This window comes from Calidris pugnax, unplaced genomic scaffold (assembly GCF_001431845.1).
Source record: "Calidris pugnax isolate Ruff unplaced genomic scaffold, ASM143184v1 scaffold17, whole genome shotgun sequence".
Taxonomy (NCBI): domain Eukaryota; kingdom Metazoa; phylum Chordata; class Aves; order Charadriiformes; family Scolopacidae; genus Calidris; species Calidris pugnax.
Genome location: NW_015090794.1, coordinates 9,028,364 through 9,042,835, shown reverse-complemented (window position 1 = coordinate 9,042,835; position 14,472 = coordinate 9,028,364). Strand labels below are relative to the sequence as shown.

General features: G+C 44.5%; 1 long non-coding RNA gene across 1 annotated transcript; it reads right to left on the bottom strand.

Moving 5' to 3' along the window:
* Positions 1–378: 378 nt before the first annotated feature.
* Positions 379–3,747, bottom strand: LOC106884754. The gene is made up of 3 exons (XR_001411281.1): positions 3,626–3,747; positions 2,876–3,043; positions 379–647 (listed from the first exon to the last, which is right to left on the bottom strand). It is a non-coding gene; the product is annotated as an uncharacterized LOC106884754 (long non-coding RNA).
* Between the last annotated feature and the right edge of the window lie 10,725 nt (positions 3,748–14,472).

Sequence of the window (14,472 nt, the reverse complement as noted above, 5' to 3'; positions counted from 1 at the left end):
GTCGTCAGGCCGGGACGGGTTCCCAGCCCGCTCATTCCTGCTGCTCCAGGAGCTCTCTGCTCGGCCACATCCTGCTGCTCCAGGAGCTCTCTGCTCAGCCACATCCTGCTGCTCCAGGAGCTCTCTGCTCAGCCACATCCTGCTGCTCCAGGAGCTCTCTGCTCGGCCACATCCTGCTGCTCCAGGAGCTCTCTGCTCGGCCACATCCTGCTGCTCCAGGAGCTCTCTGCTCAGCCACATCCTGCTGCTCCAGGAGCTCTCTGCTCAGCCACATCCTGCTGCTCCAGGAGCTCTCTGCTCGGCCACATCCTGCTGCTCCAGGAGCTCTCTGCTCGGCCACATCCTGCTGCTCCAGGAGCTCTCTGCTCGGCCACATCCTGCTGCTCCAGGAGCTCTCTGCTCAGCCACATCCTTAAAGCCAGCGGCTGCCGGGCCATTTCCCAGCCCCTGCTGGGAGGTGGGTCTCAGGCAGGAGAGCTGAGCAAAGGGGGGTCACGGCAGCGCTCTGACGGGGCAGGCACCGGGCACCCCAGGCAGTAGCTGATGCTCTTGTACCTCCCCAAAGGTGGGCTGAAGGCAGGGCGCTGTGATGTCCCCATGGTCTGGCTTTTCTCCTCACTCCCTCTCACTTTCTGGATGGGTAAGAACTGTCACAGATATAAGAAAAATGAATTACTACCTCGTAAATTTGCAGAAGTACCTCTTTCGGCCGGCACAGATCCCACCGCATCAGAATTTCTCTTCATCTCTTTCCTCCTTGAGGATACAAGTCTTGGTTGGAAGCACCACCTGGTCTTCTGCTCTGGGCCAGGTTAAACCATGCACCATCTAAATGCCACCGCTCATCCCATCTTGGGTACTTTACATCTTAGCAGAGTCTCTGTCCCTCCAAAGTGTTTCCTGAAAAAGTACATGCTCGGGAGGGGTGGGGGCAGGCAGGGGCTGGGGAGGTGGGCTGGCCCGGCTTGGTGGGCTGGGAAGGACATGGGAAACCACTGCACACAATGGGATGAGTCACCCCACTCGAAACATAAGTGTGAGGAGTGATGAAAGGTCCTGATAGGGCTGTCTGGAGGAGGGATGCCTGGACTTCACCAGTGGTTTAGGGGGAGCTATGTGAGAAATGGCCAAAGTGCACGGACAGCTGAGGGGAGCACTGGGGACTTCTTGGGCTGCGTGACCTTGCAAGGGCACAGCACCGAGCTGCCTGCATCAGTGATGCTACGTAAGGCTGAGGCTACGTAGGGGACAGCGTTAGAAACACCAGATTTGGGTACAGATGTAGCAGGATGGGGACCAGTGGGGAAAATATAATTTGGGATCATTTGGAAGGAAATTGGGATGGAAGAAAGGTGGTACAAGAGCAGTAAAAAGGAGAGTGAGGGAGTGGAAAAGGGAAATAAGGTGTGCAGTTTGAGGTCCCCGCCAGGTACCGTCACTGCTGCAGCCTGAGTGAGGAGACAGACACAGCCTGTGGTCATGCCCACACCACGTGTCACACCTGCTTCCGTGGTCACCAGCCAGGGGCAGGGGGTGCTCCCCAAGCAGCTGCCACCCTGGGCATCCTGCAACATCCATGCCAGTGCCTTATCCAGCCCTGGTGGCATCGACATACCCACCACTGCTTCAGGGCAGATTGTTTACATCTCCTCCCTGAAAAAGTCTTTATTGTAACTTTTGACTTGTTTTTTAAAGACTTGCTAGCTTGACAGAACACAGAAAAAGAAATGAAAATTCAGGATCTGTCTCATTCGTACTTCCTTGCAAATTATAAGCACTACCCAAGCAGAACAGAGATTTATTTTCAAGCGTGCAAGCAGTTTAAGGTCACTTACTTAAAATTAAATTCAAGAAACAATGGTGATGCTTCTGCATTACTCTCCCCCTTTAATGCCACGCTGCATTTAATCCGTCTTACTGTTCAATAGAAATAGCTTACTCCTACGTCTGAGTAACTGATTGGGTTAGAGCCTGCATCTCAAACACCATCCTGTCACCAGAAACGAATGCCATTTTTAGATCTCTCATTCCAAAGAAAGGTCAGTCACTATTTTAAACAATAGAAGGAGAAAGTAGTCAGTCCAATGTTTGTTCACTTTATCCTTTCTCCAGCTTTTAAAGGGGAAAAAACAATCATCAGTGTGCCAAGGTAATTTCTAATATTTTAATATAGTTACACAGTATCAACAGAATATGGCAATAAGTTTTTTTTCTCAAGATGTGATTTAACATTTCTGACACAGCACAGTAGTGTTGTGAAAGGACATCAGATAAGAAATACAGCTGGTTGAAATCTTCTGAATTTCAAGTTCCTTACAATTTTTTTCAGAAGAAAAAGAAACTTTATCCAGAAAATAAGAACAGTAAAAAACCAACAACTAAGTGGTAACACAACAGCTTTGACTTCATAGGGATTCATCTAGTTTATGGAGAAGTGTCCTTCAGGGTCCCAATCCCAAGACTGGGACCAGTATGTTAGGTTCCTTACTTCTCCTCAGTGGCTCTCTAGGAAGCCTATGGAGACCAGCCCCTCAGCCTGGCCAGCTAACATATGTGGCCAAAGTGGACTACACTGGTACTATCAGTGGGTATGCGTGAAAATTTGTGGTGGAAATTCACTGGCAAATGTACTTTAAGACACCCAAGTTTTCCAGGCAGCTGCAGCTGAGCTCATGACTTGGCCAGTGGAAGATCTCCAGTACCTTCACAACCACTTGCCATCCACCTTTATTGAAACCTTCCCAGTCAAGCTTACAGACTAACTTACTGGGTTTTCATTTGAGGTTTTAGCATTTGCTTTCCTTTTTTTTTTAATTTTCTGCCAGTATTCCCTAAGGTTTTGGAGGTGATGATCAGGAAATCACCCAGCACTTACCTCCTTACAGAAGAGGCAGCGTGCGGTTGCATGGCCACCGGCAAGGAAATGTCAGTATGAATTACTGCCAGCTGGTTTTGTAGAGACTCTTGAGTGAAAGGGTGAGGGGAGGACTCGGTGGAAATGCTCTGTCATTATGGTCCAGGCCGAGAGCGTATGGACACAAGCCTGCAGGAGACAGAACAGAGCTCATTATTCATTATATAAAGTATTCCATATGAGAAATAATAGTACAAGAAATAAAGCCATCATAGCTGTATCTATGGTGGTGGCATACACTTCTTGTTACCTAAACTAAAAATATCCATGAAGGAACTTCATAAACCTGAAGACAGAGGAAGAAAATTTCCATTTTGTATAAGTTAAAAATAATGTCAGGCTTATGCATGACAAAAAGGGGAAACATAAAAAGTATAGACTGATCTATCTGAAGTTTTATATAAGATGATTTTGATTTTGCATGATAAACAAACACATTACATTGTTATCACCTGGGGCCTGAAACACCATAAATGTCCCCTGGAGCTCCTTTGATACCACCTTCTCTGAAGGAAATGTCTCTGTCATATCTCGAGCTCAGGTGAGGTAAATCAGCACCTAAAAAGAGTCTTTTTTGGCCTGTTCGATGTCACTTGAAAATACAGCCTTATTTTCCATGAATGCTATTGGACACAGCAGCTTGGGAATGCCTATGGGGGAAACATCAGCTCTGCCAGACAGTGAGCAACCTTCACGGGGAAAGGAGCTTACCTCATCGCCTCAGTGTTTCATCACTTGATAATTAAATGCTTTTTCCCCTTTGGTTCTTACACAGAGCTCAGCCAGTGCAGATGCAATTTCTTCATGTGCGCTATTCAAATAAATTACTCCTGAGAATGAAAATGTGATTATTGCAGGAAAATTTTGAGCATTTGGGAGCATATTTAAATTCTGGTCGAGATCTGGCTCTTCATAAGTATTTCCCCTCTTTTTCCTACAGCATGTTCAGACTATTGTCTTTATCCTTCTTTTCCTTACATAGTTAGAAAATCTGTTTTTTTCATCTCTCTAGATATAAATAGTTACACAACATATTAGACACCTTAGGGTGCAGTGAGTTGTGATTCTGGCTTTATTTGAAATACTGGTATATTCAGTATGAAAAATCTATCGTTTCAGCTATCATTTAGTAAATAGAGAGTGTTGAGCAAGAAAGAAATAAAACTCAGACAGGATCCATTTCAACTTAAAATTGCCTTTTGTCTGGAGCCCAGGTCAGCAGGTCACAGTGTGTAGGGGTGACACCCCCTGCCCTGCCCCAGGAGCACCTCACCCGCTAATGAGCAGTCTGGGCAGTGACTCAGTGGTAAATTATAGTAGAATTTAGCTCTGGATAGACTCTACAAAGCAAATTTATTCAAGCCATTTCATATTGAAAAGCCTGATTACCATTTACCATATGATGCCTTTCTATCACTTCAGCACTATCAAAAGGCTTTATTGTAGATGAGATCAAATAAATATAGCAAAAACATGAAAAAAGAGCACAGTCATATCCTGACTGATAGCATGCTCCTACAGACTATTGCCACCAGTTGAGAGTACGTGCCAATATTTTTATGAACCATCATTACAAAACATAACTGAAGAAGGCTGGAAGAAAACAGCAACCTAGACATGGTGTTTAAGAAAGCCCTGGGAAAGGAAAAAAACAGAAGAGGAGAGCTGCTGAGCTGAATCAGCATGTGGGCTGGAGCTGGAACAAAAGGATTCTTCAGTTCATGCCAAAAATACTCATCAGTGCTGCTGCTTTTTTAAGCTTAACATTCATAGGTGACTTTTCTTGTTTCTGAACAGTCCTGTGGGAAACTGCATGGGTTCAAGTATGGGTGGCTGTCAGAGCCCTTGCTTTCTGCTCACTTCGAGAGTTTACCTGGGAGAAGAGCTTGCTCCTCACTGAGCAGGGTGAGGTGGTGCCCTGTGAGGCTGTGTCCTGCCTCAGGACCACCCCGGGCTCTTCTCCAATGGACTCCTAGCTTTTAAATATGGTTCAGCCCTTTTTCTTCCCTTCTCATCTTCTTTCATAGTGCTGCCAGATCCTCAAAGGCAGCCCAGCAAGATCAGCATCTACTGAAGATCCCAGTTGCCAAGGTAGCTTCCATCTAGGTGGGACAAGACCACAGTCTTCTTGTGTATTAGGTGACTCATTATTTAACGTAAAATATTATTAAAATTACCCAAAAAATCACAGGTGACCAAAAGAATATTTTTCTTGTCAGATAATTAGGCTGTAGGACTCATTATCACAGGGAGTCGCTGAGCCCAGAAATTTAACAAGCTTCAGAAAGGACTGGGCATATGTATCACCAAATAGGGAAAACTGAAATCATCAGACTAAAGAAATACGAAGAATTTTCTCAATTTTCAAGTTTAAATGAACATTTAAGAATTAAGGACTATAAAGAGGTCTTCCATGGAGGCAAGCATGACACCCACCTACTCATGAAACCTTGGTGGGATGGTTGACCCCAAAGCTGAAGAAGTGGGTCTGGTGTCCACACTGCGCTGCTGCCTCCTGCAAGCTTTACGTTCTGTCTAGTAGAGAAGTTCCTGGTATCAGTAAACCAAGGAATCAAAATCACTGGGCAGCCATCATCCTCCTCTTAGATAACACATAGGTGACTCCATGCCATGGTCGGTTGTGTTTTTCTTAGCTGCGGTAAGCAAACCTTATTTACAAAGCTGAAGCTAAGCTCGTTTTTTTTCAGTACTTCAAAGAGTATCACCAGTAACAACCTTTTAGAATCTGAACATGTTTGATATCTTGCTAATCCTCAAGTAAATAGATCTAAGGAACCAGCAAGCTGAACCATGCAAAAAATACAGTATATACACTTGCAAAAATCAAGGTGTTCTTTTATTCTTCAACTAGAAATCCAGTCTTTGCATCTGAGCAAAGTAATAATAATAAGCCAACAATTTTGGCCTCAAAATGCATTTGCTTTTAAAAAATGAAACCAGCTTTTTATTTAAGAAACACTGTTCCCCAGAAACAGGCACAATCTTGGTCTTAAAATGGCCTTTACATGAAATGTTTCCTCATTTAAGGGCATTTAATTACCTCAGGAGTATGAAACATAAAAATTAATATACCTGTACAGAAAAGTTGAGAGAAAATAATGTCCTTTACCTTTTGTTTTGCTGATTATGGGTCAGTAGAAAATTAGATTGGCTTCTAATTCTTCCCCAATGTGAAAAGGATTCAATCAATTACACCATGAGATTATATTATTAATGCAATCATAGCTTAAAAGAAACTGGCCCTAAAGGGAGATGCCAAAATGAATTCTTCATGTAGTAACAAAGGAAGCCAGAAGACTCCTTCACAACGAGTCACGTCTGCACTAAAGACAAGCCTGACATTTCATATACTTCTAAATAAGTATGCTGTAAATTTACAGTTTCTATTTCTATATCTAACACTTGCTAAAGGCTCCAAAGGCATTCAGAGCATCACTAAAGGAATGTATTAGGTTTGATATGGCACCAAGTTACAAATATAAGCTGGGAAAGTACAAAATAGGAAATTATTTCATAATATATCCACTGCTCAGGCATTGAGGTATTTTTCTCTCTTAATTAAAAGGCAACAATTTGTAAAAGGCTTCAAGGAAACATTTAAGTTTTCCTAATCAAAGCATAAAATTAATCTATGGAACACATTACCGCATGGTAAACTACTGATCTTTTCAGAAGAAAACACAGAGAGTCTGAAAAAAACAATTTACATTTTCTGGCCCTCCCTCTCCCCTCAAAATTCAGTTTTTTTTGAACCCAGTTCCAGTCCTGAAGGTGCAAGAAGGTAACACATCCACCGGAAACACCAGCTCTCAGACTGGTACAAATGCTGCCAAAGTCCCCTGTTTCCACTGCAGCACTTTCCAACTCTAATCAATTCCCCAAGGCTGTGGTGAAATGACTCCAGTAATGAGAGGCAGCTGTGGAAGGAGGCCTGGGAGGGCCATGGAGAGGACGGCTGTCCTACCTGGACTCCCTGGGGTCCAGGAACCCACCTTGGACAGGGCAGGGACACGCGCTTGCCTCAGCCCCTGTGTACAACATTGTGTCAGGTTTGGAAACTGCAAACTCATGATTTATAGGCAAGGTGGTTTAGGTCATAGGAGAGGTTTCTAAAGTGTATTTGTAGTCATTTATTTTCCTCCTCCTGCTCAGTTCTGTTGAGCCAGACCGAAAGCATTAATGGAGCAGGATTTTTATCATCAAAAGATATGAAAAATCATATCAGTAGAACTGGCTGATCCTCATTTACTCTTTAAAAATAAGAGGAATAATGCATTGATGCATAATAATAAAGCAATAGTGATCCTAAGCATTTTCCAGGCATTCACTTAGGATGCCATGCAGGAACTGCCAGCAGCTGCCTGATAACGTCGTGCTACGTGATCTCATGAATCTGGGGGTCCAGGGCCTCCTGCTCTGAGTCGGAATTTCAGAACAAGGAAAGTACTTGCTGTTTATCCTTATTTTTATTATGAAACTGCTTATGACTAGATTACAAAAATAATGAATTGGTTATAATCCTGGCCATGGAGCCTTAGAAACCAACAGTGAGGCTTCTGCTGACTCTAACTGAAAAAACTCCAGGTTATGAGACGCCATTGTATGAGCTGCAGAGCACAGGCTAAAAATTTGTATGAAAGGATTACAAAGTATTTGTGTTTAAATTTAAAATGTGTGGAAAATCACCTTAATTCAAAGAGTCAGCAAAACGTGTATGTACAACCTGACTGTTCAAAAATCAAGGTTAACTTGCATTTAGGAGGTTTTCATAAGCCAAGGCTCCATACAGGCACGAATTTCTCCAGTGTGCAAAGGTTATGGTTCCTCTGTCAGTTCCTCTTCTTGTTTATTCAGGATTTAGAAAAGATATCCAAGACTTTGAATTTTCATGAATTTTCCATTCATGACTCAACCCTTGTTCATACATTAGGTATACAGACAGTCATTTTTTAAAATTTGTTATTAGCTATATTTCACAAACACAGCTAATCTATGTATTTTGAACGGAGTCTCGCCTGTTGCCTCTGGGAGCTTTCCCTTGGTTTCAGTCCATTGTGGACCCTTATCACTTTGTGTTGGGTACTAATTCTTCTGTGATAGGATGGGTCCCCATTTGGGGAAGCCAAATGTGGTATAGATTTGTTAAAGTACTTTTTTGAAATAAAATATTATTTCTTTTCGCTCTTAAATTTATAAAAATTTAAAATTGTAAAGCTTCTAACTTTCTGTGCCTGCTGAACCACTGAAGGAGATTACAGCATAAATATATATGACATCCACATTATTACCAAATACATGCATTAGGAGCAATGCTATCACAGTGAATGCCAAACGAATTAACAGTGACAGGGTAGTAAATGAAAGTGTTTATACATTTCTTTCTCACAGCTTACAAACTTAAGATTTATTCCTGACCTTTGGTGTAAAACTTGATGATCGCTGCTAAATCAAAGACAATGCCATTAGTATTCAGTGCCACAACTGAGACCTGGAGTTGTAACAGATAATTTTCTAAGAACTTCTTTGTGGATTAACATTAATTATCATGCATACTTCATGGAGAATTAACATCAGAAGGAAATTAGCTCATTTCCATTCACAACACTTCCCAGTTTATTCTTGCCATTTTTGTGACAATGAGTTTACATGTTATAAGTTGTCTGTTTAGAAACTCACCACTTTCTCCTTGTTCTTGGACAGTTGTAGCAAGGATCTGACACCAAACATCTCCTCTGGGCTCTTTGGGTCCTCAAGTAGGCTCCAGTGGGCTGAAGGCACCTAAAGGAGGGATTTAGAGGTGAAATAGGGACCAGTTTCCAGCCGTTATACCTTTTGTCTATTCAATCTTGTAGAGGAAAAGACATTGTGTATACCAGTCAGGTTTGCAGGCTTGGTCCTTTTCATTTTGTTCGTTGAACTCACTGTCTCGCTCTGGGTCAGTGAGGAATTATTCTTCCAAAGGAGCAGATCTCAGCCTTTTTCTGATAGAAAATCCTGAAACAGAGGTGCTAACCCCTATTTAACAGTTCTGGTGTTCTGAAAACAGGCTTGCTTCACTTCATTAGCTGCCTCATACCTTGAAAGAAGTCCATAGACAGAGTAAAAATCAGAGATTGGGCTAATTAAGGTTTTCAATTTTTGGACACAAACAACAAACGGCAAATGTTGGCTAATGATAACCATGAGACCAAGAGTGAAATATGTATGTGTGGGAGTCATTGCAGGTCAGATGTACTTTAATGAGAAGGGAGAAACTGGGCCATTTCTTCCACATTGGGCCAATGAAACATAACAAACACCCGGGTGCACAGTCATCACAACACCGTGGCAGTTATTCCTGTATAACAACAAAACCAATCTTCAGAGTAATATCCAGCTGCCTAAATAAAAAACTGATCCCGAATTACGTATACGTGCCTTGCACTCCTACAAGCCTAGCACTGCCACCACCTATGTGCAAAGTGCTGCAAGAAGGGTCAGCAACACCTTCAGCAGCAGCAGCTGTCCTCCCCAGAGCCTTCTCCTCTCCAGGCTGAACAACTCCAGCTCTCTCAGCCTCTTCACAGGAGGTGCCCCAGGCCTTTGATCATCTTTGTGCCCCTCTGGACGCACTCCAACAGGTCTACCTCCTTCTTGTGCTGAGGACTCCAAAAGCCCTAGCTTCCATCCATCTGTTGTGGAAAGAAAACCTGACGGTGCTCAGGGATGTTCCTGGTGACATTTATTCTTACATCTTTATTCTAGCGTTGTTGAACAATCACACCTCAAGTGAGGTGTTTCCAGGAGGGGAGGCACAGGGTGAGGGAGTGCACAGCAAGCCCCAGGAGCTTACACCCAGCCCGCTGGCGAGCTGAGCTCTGCTGTTTAACAAGTGATGAGCCTGATGACAGCGGCTTTCAGCGCTGCCCTTGAGGTCTGAGCTGAGCAGCAGAACAAGGTCACCCCAAAGCTCGTCTCACACCCCGCTGCAAGCAGCAGCAGGCAGAGGGCCCAGGCAGCAGGGCTGCTGGAGACCTTCCTCTCCCCACGCTGCCATGCTGCTCTTCTCACACCATCCCACCCTGCTGGCGGGGGATCAGACCTCGGCTGTGCCCTCAGCAACTCAGTCAAGAGACAAAACCCCAACCTCAGCGTGCAGGCAGGGCCTGGGATGGGTAATTTGTCTGCCTCTCCCCCGTGCTGTTTTGTCCCTTGCCCACCTTGGCTGTTTGGGCATTTGGACTCTCTAATAGCAGGACTTACCCATGGCTGTGATCCCCCTGCCAACACCGGCTCCGTGAGCAGCTGAGGCACTGGGCAGCACCAGGAACAAACTGCTCCTGCACTGCCTGAAAACCCCCGTCCTGTGGCTCAAGCCTTTGCCATTTGTAACTCCCACGAACGGAGCACCGTGGAAACACAGCAACATTTTATAGCTACATAATACCCAGTCCACTGGAGCCCTGCTTCCTCCATAGAAAAGAGCTATGAAACAATCCATCTATTAAATATATGAAAAACATGAATTTTCCTGTTTGCTAGCCAATTTTTATCCTTTTCATAACTGTTTATAAGTGCATAGACCCTTCAGCCTGTACCTGCTGGGCTGTGAGTCTCCATGCTGCTACAGGTATGCTTCTTGGTCACCATGATGCCCTCGGGAAGCCTCTAGGAAGAACACCTTTGCCTCTTCAACACCCTTTTGGGGTGGGGAGGTGAGTACAGGGGATAACAGGACTTTTGAAGTGAGGGCACCCCTCTCTGCAGAGCACAGAATTTGTCAAACTCCAAAGGATCACTTTGGGTTCAGTTCAAGTTTTATGTATGCTTTGGTTCAGTTGGCCCTTTTTCCCTGGCTGGCTTGGCCTGAGGGATAAGAAGGTATGTGTTCAGTGACCTTGATCATCCAACCTGTGCTTTAATTCCTGCCCTAGGAGGACTGTAGATAGAATCGGCAGGTGATCTGCAGAAGTCTCCTGTAAATATTTTAAAGTATTTGCCAAGGCCAGCCCAAACTTCCTGGGGTGGATTTGCTCTAACGCTTTACTTTCTCTCTCTTGGCTTCAGAGAAAATGTCAGCTCATGAACTATAATAATAGCCTTTCCCTTCAGATTTATTTTTTTACCGCCCAGTTTTGATCTAAAAAATCCCAGCACTGGATAGGGAATTTCTCAGAGGGAAACTTTCTGTGATAGCTACAAATCCTTACGCTGTCTCTCCAGCACAGCGCCTGTAGCCAGGAGCCGCCGCCGCCTTCCAGCAGCTGGTGCAGGGCTGGCAGAGGCTGCGGAGCCTCTCCCGGGTCTGCATTGCTGAGCGGAGCCTGAGGATGGCGGAGTTGCTTAGCTCCGGGCTGGGCACCCTAGACATCACTTACAGAACTGCTTACAGATGAATTGATAACACTGATGCCATTTGAGCTCCCTCTCCTTTACAGCAGAGACTCTCTAATCCGCAGCAGTATTAAACACACTGAAAAAGGGGGAGAAAGAAAAAGGAAAAAAAGAAAAAAAAAAAAGGGAGAGAGAAAATTAAAAGTCCTTCAATGTCATTTCAGTAGACCAAGGTCACGGTGGGGCCAGATGCTGGTTGGAGCTCAGCTCAAGGGAGCAAAGGTCTCTGGAGGGCTGATTGCAGCAGGGAGGGCGGCTCTAATCTCCACGGGCTGCTCACAAAAGGCAAAGCTACTCCTGGGGGCACCTCCAGCAGCAGGAAGCCGGATCACGTCTCTTCCTCTGCAGCCTTCGTGTTCTCAGCACAGGGGTGTGCTCCAGCACCGGGGCTATCCTAGGCACTGGGGGAGGATTTTTTTAAAATATGAAATATTGAAATAGCGTAAGGTGTAACTAGTAAACAAAAACCCGGGTACAAAAGATGCCACATTTTGGAAAGGGATATAATAGGAAGGAACTGCAGAGGCCCTTCCCTCTAATGGTAAGGTCCTTGAAAGTTGACTCCTAAAGCAGGGACACCATAAACATCAGCCGTTTATGCACATTCGGCTCACCAGATGTCTCTTTCTTGCTAGGGCTCACTACAATTTTGCTATTTTCCCCAAAGGCTAAGGTTTTGCATTGTTTTGAACATTATTTATTTATATATATATTTGTTTGAGTTTTTTATTTCCCTGTTAAATAACGGCCTTCTGCAGAGGCTAGATGAAGAGGGTCACAGACTTTCTAGTAAAGATTTCACAGACTCGCAATCATTTAAACAGAAGAGGCAGGTGTAGACACTGAAATATACCCCACTGAATTTCCTTTGCAGTCCACAGGCTGCACAGGAGCCTGGTTAGCACTCTATGAGGAGTCTGCCAAAAGCTTTGTGTGGGAACCTCCCAGGAGATTTTTTTACAGCTAACAATGTTGCTTAGTGCTACAGAGATAGCGTGAGATTTCCTGACAACACTTCTCTCTTATTGTGTCCATTTTCAAAACATGACAAGTAAATGATTTGGCAGAAACAATACCATAATAATAAGTGATAATTCAGAAAGCGTACGAGGATAAGAGTTTGTGTTACACATAGAGACCCAAACTGTGTTAAGAAAAGAAAAAAAAAAGCATAAAATAGAAAAAACCCTATAGACATGTACACCACCTGCTAGCCACGATGCATGACTACCCAGCGGTAAAAATCACACAAGCTTTTTCCCCTGACTTAACAGGGGCAGATGTGTTGGGACTTATTTCACTGTGTCACTGCAAAAGTTCCTGCAAAATATTAACGTCTCCCACCTCCAGAAAACCGAAAGGGTCTACTAGGCAAGTTAAAAATACTCTTGGGATCTCCTGCTCCTGCCATGAGGGGAGCACTGCCAGGACACCCTGGATGCAGGCAGCACATGTCAGCTGTGACCAGCTCACAGAGGAGACGTAGCCCATTACTGTGTGGGTTTGCTGCAGGTGCCCTCTGTGAGCTGCACAGCCCCTCTGGCTGCAAGGTACCTGCAAAGCCAGAGGAGAAGGAGAAGCTTTTCCAGCCAAGAAGTCTGGCTGGTGGTTGCCCTCCTTTAGCAGTTCTGCCCTTGACCCTAGTTGTCATCAGGCAACTATTCGCTTAATCCCGTGGCTTCAAGCACTTTCAAGTCTGCCTGATGACCAACTGTAGACAAGCTAGACATCGTAGAATCATAGAATCATTTTGGTTGGAAGAGACCTTTAAGATCATCAAGTCCAACCACCAAGCTAGCACTGCCAAGTCCACCACTAAACCATGTCCCTCAGTGCCACGTCTACCTGTCTTTTAAATACCTCCAGGGATGGTCACACAACCACTTCCCTTGGCAACTTGTTCCAATGATTGATAACCTTTCCAGGGAAGAAATTTTTCCTTATATACAATCTAAATCTTCCTTGGCGCAACTTGAGGCCATTTCTTCTTGTCCTATCGCCTGTGACTTGGGAGAAAAGACCAACCCCCCCCCCCCTCCCCACTACAACCTCCTTTCAGGTAGCTGTAGAGAGCAACAAGATCTCCCCTGAGCCTCCTTTTCTCCAAGTTCCCTCAGCTGCTCCTTATAAGGCTTGTGCTCCAGAGCCCTTCGGAGCAGCCTTAGGAATAGAGATGCTAATCTGTCCATATAGTATCTTAGATCCAGTTTAAGGTGTCCCTGAGCAGTTCCTTGTAGCTACGCTCCACACACAAATCCCCTGGCTGTCCCTGGAGGGTACGTGAAGCATAAAGCGCATCAAAGACTTGCAGAAGCCAGGACTGGTTTCAGGTGACATTGCCTGATGTCTAAAGAGAAGAGGATGAGGAAGGTGGAAGGACACTACTTTAGGAGCAGTGCTGAGCTGGAGTATCACACCTTCGCTGGCAATGGAACTCACTCTTCTCGCTAAGGTCCATGCTATCACTTACCTTTGTGTGCTACGATTTGCAGTCTGTGCCCTCCCAAGAGACTTGCTGATTTTTCCTTGGGCATGAAGTGTCTCCTGTAGCATTTGAAAAGTCTTGATCAGTAGCTGGATGCCAAAAGCAGGAACAGGCAAGAGAAAAACATGGCTTCTGTGCCTAGAAACAATTAGGATTTGGGACAGTTAGCATTTCTGGGTCTGCACTACACAACATGCCTTGAAGTTTGGGATGTCTGTCCATTGAAAATAAATAAATATATAGTGTTAGCAGCTTCAATTCTGAGGGAAACTACTGCCATAGTAATATACCTCTTGCTTGAGATGCAACTGGATCTGCACCTGTGCTCCCTTTGCTAGGCTGTGTAGTTTGCTTTCCAGCTTTCACAGATGCTAAAGAGACTAAATGAGCAGATCTTCTTAAATCTCTCTCTAAATTGAACACCCTCACACTGGGCTTCAGATTGTGCTCCTGAGAACTTATGTTGAGCTTCCAGATTGGGAACTCTCCCAGTATCCCCGACACTGGGTTGCAAACCCTGCAAAGAATTTTTTTTTTTTCTTTAAAAAGACATTTAACTCCAACAATACACAGTTGCAGCCATGAATGACCGGATCTCACTTTATAGAATATGCTTCTCAGTCAGAAATGAAATTGGCAGTGCAGCCCCTCCGCCCCCCAAAATTATTTGGCTAAAGTA